Below are 14,090 nucleotides of genomic sequence, written 5' to 3' on the forward strand. Positions count from 1 at the left end.
TTCTCTTTATACTGCCCCATGCCTCCATACATTAAAAAAAATATATATATATCAAATACTCACCTCCCTCCTCCTCACCTGCTGCCCGCTGCTCGGGTCCAAACTCCAGCGTTGTCGGCGTCTTCCCGCTCAGCGCTCCCTGTGACTGCTCAGGGGAGGGCGCGGTGTAAAGACGTCACCGCGCCCTCTGACCTGAGACGTCACAGGGAGCGCAGAGCAGGAAGACAGCGGATCTGCAGAGGCACGGGGAGAGGTAAGTATCCGGCTGCCGGGCCCTGATCAAGCGGCGGAGAAGGGCGGGCGCTGATACCGCTCTCCTCCGCCCATAGCCCAGCAGGGTGCGTGACCGCCAGTGGGCCCCTCTGCCTGCTCAGGGCCCCGGCATTTGCCCGGGTGCGCCGGGTGCTGACGCCGGCCCTGATCGCAGTCCCCCAGTACAAGTTGCCCAGTCACCATTAGTTCTCTAAAAAAGCTTTGCCTGCTCTACACCAGCATGTCGCACACAACATCACCCATTCGCTGAAAAAATCTATGTCTGCCAGAGTGCATTTCACCACAGACACCAGGACGAGTAAGCATGGCCAGGGGCATTACATCTCACTGACTGGGCACTGGATGACTCTGGTGGCTGTGGGGGCAGGCAGGGAAGGGGCTGCTTCACAAGTCTTGGAATCCTCAAGGCTTGCGGGACAAACCTCTGTATCGAACACTTCCTCCACTGTTTCTGCCTCCTCCCCCTCCTCTAGGGCCTCCACCTGTGCCCTCAACCTCTGCCTTAATAAGACACGCGTTCCAACAGTGCAGAGAGAATCCCCCAACCCCTGTACTGCGCAGCCAGGGCTCACTGCAATCAGGCAGTGTTAAAATTAATATGCCTTGGAGAACGCAGTCACACAGCTCAAGAGTTGTGGACAGCTATCCAGGCCAAGTTTGAGCAATGGCTGTCTCCACTGAACCTGGAACCAGGGAAGGCCATGTGCGATAATGGTGTGAACCTGGTGGCGGCCCTATGCTGGGGCAACCTCACACACGTACCTTGCATGGCTCACATCCTCAACCTGGTGGTACAGCAATTTCTGTGCCACTATCCCAGCCTGGATGTTCTGCTGCAGAAAACACAGTCACTGTGTGCTCACTTCCACCATTCGTACCTCACAGGTCATCGACTTGCATCAATACAGAGATCTGTGGTCTTACTGTTTAAGCCATTCATATTCAATGTGCTGACACTGTGGAATTGCACTCTGCACAAGTTGCAGCGTGGCAGCAGCTATGGGCCCTGACGCAGTATCTCATGTCGTATAGCCTGGGCAAACACAGTACGGACGTGGTGCAAATCACGTTTGCAGAGTGGTCACTGATTAAGGACCTCTGCACCCTTCTGCACAGTTTTGAAATGGCTATTAAGATGGTTAGCGCTGATGATGCCGCGGTCATCTACATGCTGGAGCACACGTTGAATAGTCTGTGGGAGGAGGTGGTGGTCCCAGAGGAAGAGGAGGAAGCAGAGGAGGAAGCAAAAGGGATAACAATGCCTCTAAGTTCCAGCCTGTCATCAAAAAGGTGGGTGCCAAGGGAGGGTGGATTACAGCAATCGTGGGGGACTCGTGGTGCCAGACAAACTGTTAGTGAAGGTGCAGGAGCTGAGAAACAAATGGAGGAGGACGAGGAGAAAGAGGTGTAGGACGCACAACAGTCAGGAGATGCAGAGGATAATGATCCCCTCTCTGTTGTCCATGATTGGCAGAAGGGGACGGAAGAAGCAAGCATCAGGTTTACCCAGCCACCAACAAACCATGGGCTTGAACCTCATGGAAGAGTCCGACACATGAGCAGGTTGTTAGGATTTGAAATAGTGCTGACTACTGGGTTGCCACTCTGTTAGATCCATGGTGCAAGAGTAAATTTTGTCAGATGCTTCACTCCCTGGAAAGGGACCCACACATGCTGGAGTATCGAAACACACTTTTAGACAACCTTAAGAGTGGTTTTCCCCAAGACAGCAGTGAGGCACACAGTGTGCATCGCATTTCTAGACTTCCAACCCCAGGAACGTCAATTCGTCAATGCAAAACATTAGCAGCAGCAGCAGTGTAAGTTGCAAAAGCAATTTCTGTGGGTCGTTTCACACACTATTTAGACAAGCTCATATACCAGCACAACAAAGTACAAGTCTGACACGTAGTGAACGACTGGAGAGGATGGTGCAGAGTATCTCGGGCTCAATATCAATACCATCAGGGAGAATTTGGACCCTTTTACATTTTAGTCTTCAAAAATATAAGATTGGCCTGAGGTCTCCTGTCACACCTTATAGGTTTTATCATGCCAGGCTGCCAGCATTCTCTCAGAACGTGTCTTCAGCGCTGCTGGTGGTGTCCGGGCAAATAAGCACATCCAGCTGTCCCCTGAAAGTGTAGACTGCCTAACTTTCATAAAGATGAACAAGTCATGGATCTCAATGACTTTTGCACCCCTATCGCAGTCTGCGACATCTTTGTTGTGGCTTCTGTGCCTGCTGTTGCTGCTACTGATGTTACCAAAAATTTTTTGAAATGAAGAGACTACTGGTTGGGTCTCCATCTGGTGTGTTTCCTGTAGTGGAAGGGGTGTCGGTCCCCATTATACTATTTCTACTCTAGTGAAATTGATGCCACTTTGGTGGTATCTGCCTCTAATTTTTTGAAATATGGAGACTCCTGGCTAGGTCTTCATCTGGTGTGTTTCCTGTAGAGGAAGGAGTGTCCATCTCCATTATACTATTTCTACTCTGGTGAAATTGATGCCACTTGGGTGGTGTCTCCCCCTAAATTTTTGAAATGTGGAGACTCCTGGTTGGGTCTCCTTCATGTGTGTTGCCTGTAGCAGTAGGGCTCCCAGATAGGCAGGCCTGGACTTACATTTAGTCAACTACCTGTGTTACTAACCTTAAATTTTTATACCAACTATAGTCTATGAAACTGATGGTTGTGCCACCTGAGTGTGGCTGAGCAGAAAAGCAGCATGAGTTATTGCATGCGGTGCCAGTGCTCCCAGCACAGCAGGTGTAAACCGATCCCTCACCCACCTCGTCTTAATTTAAAGATAAATTTAAAGCTGTAAATCCTGGTCCAGAGCCTGATACCTCATGCATGGCTGACTGCTGCTGTGCCATTATAAAATTTGTACTTGTATTTGGGTCAATTGATGCCACTTTTCCTGGTGTCTGCCCATAGATTGAGCTGTTTTGGCAGCTTTTGGGCCCATTTGAAGGTGTTGTGTATGTGTTTGGTTTTGTCTCCCATTGAATTCAATGGGGTTCGGATATGTTTGACGAGCTGCTCGACGAACTGTTTGGAGAATATTGGGAAATTCATCGATCGGAACCAAGTCGAACCTTGAAAGCTTCGTTCATCTCTACATATGACCTAAAAGACATATGGACAGGAAACATTATGAGACTCAGTTCTTTGTATCACTGTGCTGATCACATACAGTGGAGAAAATAAGTATTTCATACACTGCCAATTTTGCAGTTTTCCCACCTACAAAGAATGGAGAGGTCTGTAATTTTTATCGTAGGTACGCTTCAACTGTAAGAGACAGAATCTTAAAAAAAAATCCAGAAAATCAAATTGTATGATTTTCAAATGATTAATTTGCATTTTATTGCATGAAATAAGTATTTGATACAATAGAAAAACAGAACTTAATATTTGGTACAGAAACCTCTGTTTGCAATTACAGAGGTCAGACATTTCCTGTAGTTCTTGATCAAGTTTGCACATACTGCAGAAGGAATTTTGGCCCACTCCTCCATACAGACCTTCTCCAGATATTTAAGGTTTCGGAGTTTCAGCTCCCTCCAAAGATTTTCTATTGGGTTCATGTCTAGAGACTGGCTAGGCCACTCCCACTTGAAATGCTTCTTATGGAGCCACTCTTTAGTTGCCCTGGCTGTATGTTTTGGGGCATTGTCGTGCTGGAATACTCAGCCACAACCCATCTTCAATGCTCTTACTGAGGGAAGGAGGTTGTTGGCCAAAAACTCACGATACATGACCCCATTAATCCTCCCTTCAATACAGTGCAGTGTTCCTGTCCCCTTTTCAGAAAAGCACCCCCAAAGTATGATGTTTCCCCACCATGCTTCACGGTTGAGATGGTGTTCTTGGAATTGTACTCATCAGAGTTGATACCAAAAAGTTCTATTTTGGTCTCATATGACCATCTGGCCTTCTCACATGCCTTCTTTGGATCATCCAGATGGACTCTGGGGAATTTCTAATGGACCTGGAAATGTGCTGGTGTGTGCAGGGGGATCTTGCGAACCCTGCAGGATTTTAATCCATGATGGCGTAGTGTGTTTCTAACTGTAATGCTTGAGACTCCCAGCTCACTTCAGGTCATTGACCTGGTCCTCCCATGTAGTTCTGGGCTGATTTCTGACCCTTCTTGCATGCAGCCCCAGACCGAGGAAGATTGACAGTCATCTTGTGTATCTTCCATTTTATAATAATTGTGCCAACAGTTGTTGCCTTCTCTCCAAGCTGATTGCCTATTATCCTGTAGCCCATCCCAGCCTTGTACAGGTCTACAATTTTGTCCCTGGTGTCATTAGACAGATCTTTGGTCTTGCCCATAATGGAGAGGTAGAAGTGTGATTGATTGAGTGTGTGGACAGGTGTCTTTCATACAGGTAACGAGTTCAGACAGGTGCAATTAATACAGGTAGTGAATGCAGAGTGGGAGGGCTTCTTAAAGAAAAACTAACAGGTCTTTGAGAGCCAGAATTCTTGCTAGTTGGTAGGTGATCAAATACTTATTTCATGCAATAAAATGCAACTTAATTATTTAAAAATCATACAATGTGATTTTCTGGTTCTTACTTTTAGATTCTGTCTCTCACAGTTGAAGTGTACCTACGATAAAAATTATAGACCTCTCCATTCTTTGTAGGTGGGAAAACTTGCAAAATCGGCAGTGTATTAAATACTTATTGTAACATACCTGGCGGCGTCCTTGCATGGTGGTCCATCTCCCACTGTGCAAGAGCGCGCACTTGATCTCCAGTCCAGAATGTCTCTCTGGCTTCCCTCCTTGCTGTCTGTTTGTCTGTTTTGGCTGCATAGGGCGACGCCCGCTGAACTTCTGTTTCTTGTACCTGCTGCGGACACGCCCCTGTTGCACCTTCAGCCTATTGCTGTCCATCTTTGGGTATTTATACCACCTTCTTCCTCAAGATGGCGCCTGAGCATTGTGTCCTGTCAGTCGGCTTTTTTTTGTCTCTGACATGCCAGGTCCTATCCTGTTTTCCTGCCTGTTTTCCAGTTCTGTGTCTGAACTGTGGTCTGTTCTTGTGAACACGCTTCTTGCCTGTTCTTTCGCCTTCTAAGGGCCGTATTCCTAGATCTGCCTGTCTGTGCCTTGCGGTATCTGTTCCCGTCTGAACAGAGTCCTGTTTGTGTCTCTGCCTTTCGGTATCTGTTCCCGTCTGAACAGAGTCCTGTTTGTGTCCCTGCCTTGCGGTATCTGTTCCTGTCTGAACTGAGTCCTGTCTATGTCTCCTGCCTTGCGGTGTCAGTTCCCGTGTCTGAACTGAGTCCTGTCTGTGTACTCTTGCCTGCTGCCTTTCCTGGAGGCTGTATTTCCAGGCCTGTCTGAACACGCTCCTAGCCTGTTCCTCCCGCCTTCTAGGGGCCGATTACCTAGATCCGTTCCTGTATCTTGTCTGTCCTGTCTGAACACGCTCCTTGCCTGTTCGTCCCGCCTCTCTGGGGGCCGTATTCCCAGACCCGCTCCTGTATCCCGCTGCAGTGTCGGTCTCTTTCGTACACTCAGTTCCAGTCTGAACTCTCTCCTATCCTTTACCTGTTTTGCCTCTATGTCCGTTCCTTTCCTTTTTCTGCAGAGTCTGAACTCATACCTAACTCCTGCTTGATGTCTCTGTACTCCCGTTTGTGAGTTTCTGGTCCACTCGCTACTTCACTGCAAGTACCCTGTGGGTATCTGGCTCTGCCTTTCCCTTCCTGTCTGTTCCGTGTGTACAGAGCCCTGTCCGTCCTGCTCTGACTCCTTGCTCACTGCTCCGGCAGCCTTGCTCCGCTCTGACCCTTTTGCTCACTGCTCCGGCAGCCTTGCTCCGCTCTGACCCTTTTGTTCACTGCTCCGGCAGTCCTGTCCTGCCCTGCTTCTGCCCACTGCTCCGGCAGTCCTGTCCTGCCCTGCTTCTGCCCGCTGCTCCGGCAGTCCTGTCCTGCCCTGCTTCTGCCCGCTGCTCCGGCAGTCCTGTCCTGCCCTGCTTCTGCCCGCTGCTCCGGCAGTCCTGTCCTGCCCTGCTTCTGCCCGCTGCTCCGGCAGTCCTGTCCTGCCCTGCTTCTGCCCGCTGCTCCGGCAGTCCTGTCCTGCCCTGCTTCTGCCCGCTGCTCCGGCAGTCCTGTCCTGCCCTGCTTCTGCCCGCTGCTCTGGCAGTCCTGTCCTGCCCTGCTTCTGCCCGCTGCTCCGGCAGTCCTGTCCTGCCCTGCTTCTGCCCGCTGCTCCGGCAGTCCTGTCCTGCCCTGCTTCTGCCCGCTGCTCCGGCAGTCCTGTCCTGCCCTGCTTGTGCTCGCTGCTCCTGCAGCCCCGTCCTGCTCTGTTCTTGCCCACCGCTTTGGGCGTTCCCTCTCTGCTGTGGTTGTCTACCGCATCTGCGGTTCTGTGACCCAGTCTGTACTGGGTCTTAACCTTTCTGTGCTCCAGCCCGTCCTTTCGGCCAGTACCTCCCTGCCTGCATACTCGCCTGTATCCACCCATCTGCATACCTGCCGTGTTTGCTTACATCCACCAGTCTGTGCCAGCCTAACCTGCCTGTTCCAGTAATCCCAGTGTGGGTCAACCCCCGTGTCCGGAGTTTGACCTGGAGTAGCACCTGGTCCCTCTGCCCGGTTTCTCCCTGGTGCACTGGCGTCGTATGCCGTCGTGCCACCTTGGTCGGATCGGCCAGATACTTAGTCACGCCCCTCCAGGCACTCTCCGGTCCATGGTCCAGTGGAACCACAACACCCGCACACGCCAGTCAGTCCGGGCGTGTGCATAACAGCATGCTCAGGCCATGGTTCCCGTTGAGCCCCACGGCCTTCGCTCTCTGAGAAGTTTTCCAGCGAATACATGCATTAAAAATAAATAAATAAAATTTATTTTTTTTTCTCAGCTGAGTTCCAGGCGAATTACGCACCCGTCCAGATGGATCTATCTGCTCTCGTTCCTGCGGATCCGCCACGTTACTATGGGGATCCAAGACAAAGTCGTGCATTTGTGGAGCAATGAATGCTACACTTCAAGTTCTACCCTCTATGTTTTCCCACCGATCGGGTTAAGGTGGCATTCATTATGTCTTACCTGGCGGGTGATGCCTTGGAATGGATCAACCCCCTATATGAAACACAGGATCCGATCCTCCTGGACCTAATGGCCTTCCTGGTGGCCTTTCTAATGGTCTTCGATGATCCTAACCCGGAGGCTCCTGCTGAAGCTTCACCTCCCAATATCCCGGAGCAGCCCCGATGGGTAATGTGTGTGGGTAGCGCAATAGTCCTCCAGCCCAATGAGACTACTGCCCACCCAGAATCCTCACAGGGTGACTACGCTTTCCGGAATACTTCTCCCAACCTCAAGAGGCAGTCCAGACGTGCTAGACGTAGAGGCAAGCCGTCACGCCAGGGTCTGTCCTCCCTGAGACCTCCTGACCCCAACCTTGAAGTCCCTACTGAAGCTTCATCTCCCTGTATCCCGGAGAAGCCCCAACGGGTAATGTGCGTGGGTAGTGCTCTGGTTCTCCTGCCCGAAGAGACTTCTGCCCATCCAGACTCCACACAGGAGAACTTCCTGCACCCGGCATCAGATGCTTCACTCACTTTAACCGGTGTGCATGTCCAAGGATGCTCCAAAGCTGTGGTTACCTCTGAGTCTGTGCACCTCTACTACCTGGCGGAGGACCCCCTGTTGCCTCCTGAATCCTCCGGGATACCACTCGATGACAAATGGAGAGAGACTTCTCTACACTCGGTACTCGATACTTTGTCCGCTTCGTCCTGTGAGCCTGACAATGGGTACCCCAAAGTGGTAGTTACCCCCGAGTCTCTACACCCCTCCGACCAGGCGGAGGACCTCCAGTTGTCTCCAGAACCCTTCGGGGTGCTACCTGGTAGCGAAAGGACAGAGACTCTCCTTTACTCTGTACCTGATACCTCGCTCGCTTCGTCCAGTGAGTCCAACCTAGTGTACTCCGAAGCAGAGGTTACTCCCGAGTCTCTACACCCCTCCGACCAGGCGGAGGACCTCCAGTTGTCTCCAGAACCCTTCGGGGTGCCACCTGGTGGTGAATGGACAGAGACTTTCCTATATCCTGGATCTGATACCTCGCTTGCTTCGTCCAGTGAGTCCGACCTTGTGTACTCTGAAGCAGAGGTTACCCTTGAGTCTCTACACCCCTCTGACCAGGCGGAGGACCTCCAGTTGTCTCCAGAACCCTTCGGGGTGCCACCTGGTGGTGAATGGACAGAGACTTTCCTATACTCGGTACCCGATACCTCGCCTGCTTCCTCCAGTGAGTCCGACCTAGTGTACTCTGAAGCAGATGTTTTCTCTGAGCCTCTGCACTCTTCTGACCCGGCGGAGGACCTCCAGTTGTTTCCTGAATTCTCCGGGGTACCACCAGATAATAAAGAGACAGTGACTTTTCCTCATTATGTACCTGATAACCCGTCTATTTCTTCCTGTGAGCTTGACAAGATGTACCTCGAAGCAGAGATTACCCCCAAGTCTCTGTCCCCCTCCAACCTGGTGAGGGACTTCCAGTTGTCTCCTGTACCCTCTGGGGCGCCACCTGAAAATATGTGGAGAGAGACTTCCTTGTGTGCTGTTCCTGGTACTCCACCCGTTTCGTCTGTTGCTAAGGATGGCTGGATAGGAGGTAGCATCCTAGCTAACCAGATGAGATCAATTTTTCCTGTGGACAGTGGAAGTGATCTCCTTGAAGTGAACGACTGGTCCTCGAATTCCCTGCGGAAGATTCTGGCAGGCCTGAAGAAGAGGGGGCGTAAGGGGGGGGGGTACTGTAACATACCTGGCGGCGTCCTTGCATGGTGGTCCATCTCCCACTGTGCAAGAGCGCGCACTTGATCTCCAGTCCAGAATGTCTCTCTGGCTTCCCTCCTTGCTGTCTGTTTGTCTGTTTTGGCTGCATAGGGCGACGCCCGCTGAACTTCCTGTTTCTTGTACCTGCTGCGGACACGCCCCTGTTGCACCTTCAGCCTATTGCTGTCCATCTTTGGGTATTTATACCACCTTCTTCCTCAAGATGGCGCCTGAGCATTGTGTCCTGTCAGTCGGCTTTTTTGTCTCTGACATGCCAGGTCCTATCCTGTTTTCCTGCCTGTTTTCCAGTTCTGTGTCTGAACTGTGGTCTGTTCTTGTGAACACGCTTCTTGCCTGTTCTTTCGCCTTCTAAGGGCCGTATTCCTAGATCTGCCTGTCTGTGCCTTGCGGTATCTGTTCCCGTCTGAACAGAGTCCTGTTTGTGTCTCTGCCTTTCGGTATCTGTTCCCGTCTGAACAGAGTCCTGTTTGTGTCTCTGCCTTGCGGTATCTGTTCCTGTCTGAACTGAGTCCTGTCTATGTCTCCTGCCTTGCGGTGTCAGTTCCCGTGTCTGAACTGAGTCCTGTCTGTGTACTCTTGCCTGCTGCCTTTCCTGGAGGCTGTATTTCCAGGCCTGTCTGAACACGCTCCTAGCCTGTTCCTCCCGCCTTCTAGGGGCCGATTACCTAGATCCGTTCCTGTATCTTGTCTGTCCTGTCTGAACACGCTCCTTGCCTGTTCGTCCCGCCTCTCTGGGGGCCGTATTCCCAGACCCGCTCCTGTATCCCGCTGCAGTGTCGGTCTCTTTCGTACACTCAGTTCCAGTCTGAACTCTCTCCTATCCTTTACCTGTTTTGCCTCTATGTCCGTTCCTTTCCTTTTTCTGCAGAGTCTGAACTCGTACCTAACTCCTGCTTGATGTCTCTGTACTCCCGTTTGTGAGTTTCTGGTCCACTCGCTACTTCACTGCAAGTACCCTGTGGGTATCTGGCTCTGCCTTTCCCTTCCTGTCTGTTCCGTGTGTACAGAGCCCTGTCCGTCCTGCTCTGACTCCTTGCTCACTGCTCCGGCAGCCTTGCTCCGCTCTGACCCTTTTGCTCACTGCTCCGGCAGCCTTGCTCCGCTCTGACCCTTTTGTTCACTGCTCCGGCAGTCCTGTCCTGCCCTGCTTCTGCCCACTGCTCCGGCAGTCCTGTCCTGCCCTGCTTCTGCCCGCTGCTCCGGCAGTCCTGTCCTGCCCTGCTTCTGCCCGCTGCTCCGGCAGTCCTGTCCTGCCCTGCTTCTGCCCGCTGCTCCGGCAGTCCTGTCCTGCCCTGCTTCTGCCCGCTGCTCCGGCAGTCCTGTCCTGCCCTGCTTCTGCCCGCTGCTCCGGCAGTCCTGTCCTGCCCTGCTTCTGCCCGCTGCTCCGGCAGTCCTGTCCTGCCCTGCTTGTGCTCGCTGCTCCTGCAGCCCCGTCCTGCTCTGTTCTTGCCCACCGCTTTGGGCGTTCCCTCTCTGCTGTGGTTGTCTACCGCATCTGCGGTTCTGTGACCCAGTCTGTACTGGGTCTTAACCTTTCTGTGCTCCAGCCCGTCCTTTCGGCCAGTACCTCCCTGCCTGCATACTCGCCTGTATCCACCCATCTGCATACCTGCCATGTTTGCTTACATCCACCAGTCTGTGCCAGCCTAACCTGCCTGTTCCAGTAATCCCAGTGTGGGTCAACCCCCGTGTCCGGAGTTTGACCTGGAGTAGCACCTGGTCCCTCTGCCCGGTTTCTCCCTGGTGCACTGGCGTCGTATGCCGTCGTGCCACCTTGGTCGGATCGGCCAGATACTTAGTCACGCCCCTCCAGGCACTCTCCGGTCCATGGTCCAGTGGAACCACAACACCTGCACACGCCAGTCAGTCCGGGCGTGTGCATAACACTTATTTTCCCCACTGTATGCAGTAAATGGTGTCAGAAGGAAAACCTTATTTGCAGAATATTACATTTAGTTTGAGATCATTTTGTTTTTTTATTTATCTTAGAAAATTATCTTTCCATGTAAAGATCTCTATGATTTCTTGGCAGTTTTCAATTAGATGGAAGATGTAATTTTAATTTTAGAATGCTCAAAGATATATTCATATTGATTTAAGCACTATTGATAATCTAAGTGTTGGCTTGGAATGATTTCTCCTATCTGAATCTTTTGCATTAGACATAATGTTACTATAATATATATTCCCAATGTATGTCAAGAGATGAATAATTGTTACCTGATTGATCATGCTATGATCATGCAGTTATGTGATGTCTACAGAAACTTTAAGTCTGAAAGACATTCAAATTTCTTGGCCCATTTATTTAAACGAAACAAAGACTTTGCCTATATTTGTAATTTTTTTTAAATGGCTTTTTGATTTAGAAAACGTCATTTTCAATACCATTTTAAAGAATTAGGAGTTATCAGAGAGGTCTTCTGTTCTAGATCCTCATCTGATAGCCAAGATGAGTGTATTTAAAAGAGCATCTCTCACTCTGGATCCTCATAGATCTGAGAAGTCAATCCATTACATTGTCAGTGGTTTCAATGTGAACTATAACAAGTTTCATTTCCTCAGTAATGATCTTGCAAGAAATTGAACATTAGCTGATAGGTATCCAATCATATATCAGCTTCGGGACACTCTGTGATCACCTTATTGCCAGGGGATACTTCTTAAAAAGAATGAATTACCAAAGGGGACAACTGGCTCTACTCCACCGCAATGACACTGCTGGGTCTCTACTGGAGTATAGAGATACAGCAATGTCACCTCTGTCTGTTGCTAAATAATTGATCAAATATATTTGCATGCTGCTCAGCTTAGCAAATCCTTCTTGTATTGGAGCTGGATGGTGGGAATTGCATGCACAGTTCTCTGTTCACTTCTTTGGAAGTTATGGAAACCGCTAATTATGCCACAGATGGGACCCATGTGATCTATTACACATTTGAGCCATATCCTATAATCCTATAGATTTGCTTTAAAGGGATTGTTTGGGCATATATTATTGATAACCTAGATTTAGGATAGGTCATCAACATCAGATTGATTGGAGTTCCACACTGAACACCCCCACCACTCAGTTGTTATGAGCGCTGAAGAGAACTGCAATTCTCCTAAAAGGAGCTGTTCTTTAGTACCTGGCAGCAGCAACTACACATTGACCAGAGCTGTACTATTTGGCTTGGTTCAATGTTATATCTGTTGGTAGTGCTGAGTGTATGACTGTGAATGATCAGGTATTGATTTTTTATCCTGAGGCTAACCCTTTTAATTACTCTAATTCTAATTTTTACCATAATCATTTGGTATTTTTAACCTTTTGTAAATTATATAAAGCTTGAAGATTTTATTCGGAGGTGCCCATCCTGTTTCACATTTTTTCTTTGTAAATTCGAATTTGACTTACGTTATCAGTTAAACATCTTAATCCAATCATTGCATCTCTCAGTATACGTATGAGTTGCTATTTTACAATCTCATATAAATATGTTTAGCAGAAAATACATTTTTAAATCACTACATTGTTTTTTGCAGCTTTTGCGGTTACATTGTTCTAAAATATTCAGCCTATAAGATTGGAACAAATACCTCTGCAGATATCATCAAAATGTCAAGAGCAATCAGTGTTTTGGTAGGATGTAAAAATGCGCAGAAGTATAAGAAAGAATTCATGTAGCCAAGAAATAATTTCGGAAAATATAAAAAACGAAAGTACAATATGTCAAAGATCAGGCAAAAAGCAGAAAGCACAAGCGCATTCAGGATGTGTTACTCATTGCACCTTAGGTTTTTATAATAATCGTCTTTGGCTGCAGTCTAGTATGGAGGAACTGTAATCAAACATTTTATTTCTAGGGGTCAATCAGTTACATACAAATGTTGACTGAACATTTCTAACATACATAATTTGGTTAAAAACTAACACCTAACACTGTGAGCCTAGGAAAGGACGAGGATGTTGATGAAATGAAGAGCAAAGGGTGAATCTAGAATCTAGAATGGTGTGCCCCATTGTTGATTAAGAGGAGGGAAAAAAGTGTCAATGGTATAAGCCAATTTGAAATAAAGGAAAAATTTCCATTCTGATGTCAAGTGTCAATCATTTTTGTTTCACGTTCATACAAGAATTGTACACATTTACTTAATACAGTTGTCTCATCACTACCATTTATGAAACATTCAAAGCATACTCCATAAATGTCTAATATATGTAAGTCTGCCTTTCGGGGTCTACCAATCTACAGTTTTGACTGGCGCTGCAGCCTTTGTAACTGAAGAGGCGGCTGTGCATGCAGGACTCTCTATATTGAATGTTATGAGAGTTCTAATTACAGACTAACAAAAATCCCCATCTGTTAACAGAACTCTCATAGCATTCAATGGAGAGAACCACAAATGAGTAACTGCCTCTGCTGGTATAGTGAATGTGGCACCGGTAAGAACGGTGAATTGCCATTCTGGTCAGAAGTGCTGGTCCCAGAGGTGATCTTTTAGATATGTGCAGTATGTCAGTGATGAGACACCATCTTTAAGTATTGAATTTATTTTGCTTCAATAAATCATCTAGGCCTTTTTTTTAATTGATCAACTGTTTCTGCTAAAGCCAGTCCTGAGCAGGTCCTTTACCACCATATAAGCAGGCTCAGACAGGCCTACAGGGAAAAAGATGAATCCTCTAGTGGGCCCCCATTCCTTTACATCAGAAGTACCCAATCTTTGACTCGTAGGCCCATGTTGTGTGGCTCGTGGCTGTCTGCCAGCTTGGAGCATTAGGACTATGTCTATCAAACAGCTATGAAGAGTTGATCTCCAGATATTGCCTTCTCTGTGTAACCTTGCACAGAAGAGCAGATCTGAATGTGCATATAGTTGCCATGGGGGTGGAGATAAACATAGTAAAATGGAAATAGGATGATACTTCTAGATATAGGGATGTGCTTGAAGCTGGATATTGTAGTGTGGTGGGAGTACATCATGCTAGA

The sequence above is a fragment of the Phyllobates terribilis genome, unplaced genomic scaffold, assembly GCF_046119375.1.
Source record: "Phyllobates terribilis strain yellow unplaced genomic scaffold, ASM4611937v1 Scaffold_11__3_contigs__length_659146591, whole genome shotgun sequence".
Classification (NCBI taxonomy): Eukaryota; Metazoa; Chordata; class Amphibia; order Anura; family Dendrobatidae; genus Phyllobates; species Phyllobates terribilis.